At 36.2% G+C, this 4,630-nt stretch overlaps 1 pseudogene; it reads right to left on the bottom strand.

Annotated features, from left to right (window-relative positions):
* Positions 1 to 211: 211 nt before the first annotated feature.
* Positions 212 to 350, bottom strand: LOC111536036 (annotated as a pseudogene).
* Between the last annotated feature and the right edge of the window lie 4,280 nt (positions 351 to 4,630).

Consider the following 4,630-nt stretch of genomic DNA (forward strand, 5'->3'; position numbering starts at 1 on the left):
TCAATTCATTAAAGTAAATATTAATGTAAATCTCGATAGGTGTGTGTGTTAGGTATGCGTGTGTACACACACACATACATACGTGTATGTGTGTGTGTGTATATATATATATATATATATAAAAGCTTTTTTTTTGGTGTTTATGTTGCTCAAGGATCTTTATGCTTCTTAAATCTGTGACTTAATGTGTTTTACCAGTTTCAAAAAATTATCTCTTCACATATTTCTTTTAGCCATAAAACATCTGTTAAAGGGCTAAAAGAAATCAAATTTTAAACACATTTGCATCCCAAACGCACACAGAAATGCTAGTAACAAACTATAGAAATGATCCCTGAAAGTATAATCTTGAAATACTAAGAGTTCTTCAGAGATATATGTCTAGGTGGAGGGACGGGAAGGAAAAATCAAAAGTTCTAAATCTAAAAGAAGGTCGTGAAAGAGAGCAAAAGGAACACAGAAAAGGTAGTCAATAGAAAACGATAATAAAGAGTTCATTTAAATCCATTGTGGAAAACAAAATGATGGAAAAAAGATGTATCAGGCAAAAGCTAACTTAAAAGAAATCTGGTGTGGCTATACTAATATGCTACGAAGTATACCAGAAAGAATAAACTAGTATTGACAAGAAGGACTTTAATGAGGCTAAAATAATCAACTAAAAGAAGATGTATAATTCTACATTTGCATGCTCCTAATAGTATAGTCACAAAATATGGAAACTCAGAACTTTCAGAAATAAAAAGAGAGGCAAATCTGCAGTCATAGTTGGAGATTTTCACACACTTCACTGAGTAGTTGATAAAATGTTTTGGTGTGGATAGAACTGCATAAGCTGTTGGCTAGAGAGCAAAACTGGAACACTCACTTATAAGACTCTGACATTTTTCATTGAATTTGCATATACACATAGCCTATGGCCAGAGATTTTACTCCAGAGTATAGGCAATAGAATATCAACAGATATGTACAAATGTTTACAGAAGCTATAGTTGTAAAAGACAGACTGCAAATAACTGAAATGATCATCTATACTAGAACCGGGAAATTGATTTGGATTTCATAATGATGATAATGGATTATCATCAGCAGGAAGAATGAATGAACTAATATGTGTAATAATCTAAATGAATCTTACAAACATAATGATAGGTGAAATAAGTCAATTACAAATAACTCAAACCATATCATTCTATGAATAGAAAATTTTTTAAAAAACAACATAGTCTTATAAGTCAAAGTGTTGGCTATATTTGGAACAAGGCAATAGTCCCTGGAAGAGAACACAGGGAAGTTCTTGAGATTTAAATAAAGTTCTGTTTTCCTGAGACATGGATAATGGCTTAATGGGTAATTTATCTTTGTGATAATTTATTAAGCTGGACACTTAAGAGTTGCACCCTTTATTTTATCCAAAATCTATTTTCAAGTTAAAGCATGTAATAGAATTGTGCAAAAACTGATTTTCCTGATGAATTTAATCCTGTTCCATTAAATCATCACTTTCAAGTTCTATTCCTGAAGATAGATTTGGTGTACCCTTTCAGGGCTTTCAGCAATATTCTCTAGTAAAGTCAAACTGAAGACACACTAGCAAAGCATCTTAGAAATTACATGGATTCCTTCCTGAACTGCCATAACATCAGTTTTGCTTACTCTTGTGTTTTATACAGCATGTGTTAGGACTTATGGTGTTGTCTGAGTATATATTTAGGTGTCCAAAAAGGATTATCTGGTACCTATGCAAGATTTCAGCCTTTTGTCTACATGTCATGACCTAAAGTCAACAGTGAGGAAATATTCCTTTCCTGCATTGATAAATAAAATCTTATTTTAAATCCACTAATAAAATGTGAGCATTATTTGGTTTCCCCTGCCACTCACTCCCAGTAGCTAAGAAATCTGTTTTTCTTCCCTTGTGGATGTTTTTCTCTCATTAGCTTTTTCCTGCAGTTCCGTCTTATTAGATGCCTAGATATGCATACGTCTTTTCCTCTCCTGCATTCAGTATGCAGGATATGCACGTGCGTGGAGAGGCACAGGAGCTTGTGCTGTGGGGAGGGCAGAATCTTTCCTGGAGTGGAGATTCAAGCATCCGGAGTGTCGTTTTGGCTTTTGCCTATTTTCTAACTGTAATAGAAATAACCAGTTTCTGCTTTTACGGAAGGAACCACTCTTGTTTAAAACTACAATTTTTGTATTTGTGTCAGGTTTTTGTCTGGTTTGTGTTGGACAAACAGATTGTCCTATGTGTGTGTTTTATAGTTTCACAGACTTTATTCATCCTAGTGGACAAAGGCAGGTAGAACACATGTTTTTTATTTTATTTTTTTCTCTGCAAAACTGTACTTTCAATAAATGACTGATTCTTAAGCGGGTGATAATTTTTCTTTTTTTTTTTATTTTATTTTATTTTATTTTATTTTATTTTATTTTATTTTTATTATACTTTAAGTTCTAGGGTACATGTGGATAACGTGCAGGTTACATATGTATACATGTGCCATGTTGGTGTGCTGCACCCATCAACTCGTCAGCACCCATCAATTCATCATTTATATCAGGTATAACTCCCCAATGCAATCCCTCCCCCCTCCCCCCTCCCCATGATAGGCCCCAGTGTGTGATGTTCCCCTTCCCGAGTCCAAGTGAGCTCATTGTTCAGTTCCCACCTATGAGTGAGAACATGCGGTGTTTGGTTTTCTCTTCTTGTGATAGTTTGCTAAGAATGATGGTTTCCAGCTGCATCCATGTCCCTACAAAGGACGCAAACTCATCCTTTTTTATGGCTGCATAGTATTCCATGGTGTATATGTGCCACATTTTCTTAATCCAGTCTGTCACTGATGGACATTTGGGTTGATTCCAAGTCTTTGCTATTGTGAATAGTGCCGCAATAAACATACGTGTGCATGTGTCTTTGTAGTAGCATAATTTATAATCCTTTGGGTATATACCCAGTAGTGGGATGGCTGGGTCATATGGTACATCTAGTTCTAGATCCTTGAGGAATCGCCATACTGTTTTCCATAATGGTTGAACTAGTTTACAATCCCACCAACAGTGTAAAAGTGTTCCTATTTCTCCACATCCTCTCCAACACCTATTGTTTCCTGATTTTTTAATGATTGCCATTCTAACTGGTGTGAGATGGTATCTCATTGTGGTTTTGATTTGCATTTCTCTGATGGCCAGTGATGATGAGCATTTTTTCATGTGTCTGTTGGCTGTATGAATGTCTTCTTTTGAGAAATGTCTGTTCATATCCTTTCCCCACTTTTGGATGGGGTTGTTTTGTTTTTTTCTTGTATATTTGTTTGAGTTCTTTGTAGAGTCTGGAAATTAGCCCTTTGTCAGATGAGTAGATTGCAAAAATTTTCTCCCATTCTGTAGGTTGCCTGTTCACTCTGATGGTAGTTTCTTTTGCTGTGCAGAAGCTCTTTAGTTTAATGAGATCCCATTTGTCAATTTTGGCTTTTGCTGCCGTTGCTTTTGGTGTTTTAGACATGAAGTCCTTGCCCATGCCTATGTCCTGAATGGTACTACCTAGATTTTCTTCTAGGGTTTTTATGGTATTAGGTCTAACAATTAAGTCTCTAATCCATCTTGAATTAATCTTCGTATAAGGAGTAAGCAAAGGATCCAGTTTCAGCTTTCTACTTATGGCTAGCCAATTTTCCCAGCACCATTTATTAAATAGGGAATCCTTTCCCCATTTCTTGTTTTTCTCAGGTTTGTCAAATATCAGATGGTTGTAGATGTGTGGCATTATTTCTGAAGGCTCCGTTCTGTTCCATTGGTCTATATCTCTGTTTTGGTACCAGTACCATGCTGTTTTGGTTACTGTAGCCTTGTAGTATAGTTTGAAGTCAGGTAGCGTGACGCCTCCGGCTTTGTCCTTTTGACTTAGGATTGTCTTGGCAATACGGGCTCTTTTTTGGTTCCATATGAACTTTAAAGCAGTTTTTTCCAATTCTGTGAAGAAACTCATTGGTAGCTTGATGGGGATGGCATTGAATCTATAAATAACCTTGGGCAGTATGGCCATTTTCACAATATTGATTCTGCCTATCCATGAGCATGGTATGTTCTTCCATTTGTTTGTGTCCTCTTTGATTTCACTGAGCAGTGGTTTGTAGTTCTCCTTGAAGAGGTCCTTTACATCCCTTGTAAGTTGGATTCCTAGGTATTTTATTCTCTTTGAAGCAATTGTGAATGGAAGTTCATTCCTGATTTGGCTCTCTGCTTGTCTGTTACTGGTGTATAAGAATGCTTGTGATTTTTGCACATTAATTTTGTATCCTGAGACTTTGCTGAAGTTTCTTATCAGCTTAAGGAGATTTTGGGCTGAGACAATGGGGTTTTCTAAATATACAATCATGTCATCTGCAAACAGGGACAATTTGACTTCTTCTTTTCCTAACTGAATACCCTTGATTTCTTTCTCTTGCCTGATTGCCCTAGCCAGAACTTCCAACACTATGTTGAATAGGAGTGGTGAGAGAGGGCATCCCTGTCTTGTGCCAGTTTTCAAAGGGAACTTTTCCAGTTTTTGCCCATTCAGTATGATATTAGCTGTGGGTTTGTCATAAATAGCTCTTATTATTTTGAGGTACGTTCCATCAATACC

This window comes from Piliocolobus tephrosceles, chromosome 9, assembly GCF_002776525.5.
Source record: "Piliocolobus tephrosceles isolate RC106 chromosome 9, ASM277652v3, whole genome shotgun sequence".
Taxonomy (NCBI): domain Eukaryota; kingdom Metazoa; phylum Chordata; class Mammalia; order Primates; family Cercopithecidae; genus Piliocolobus; species Piliocolobus tephrosceles.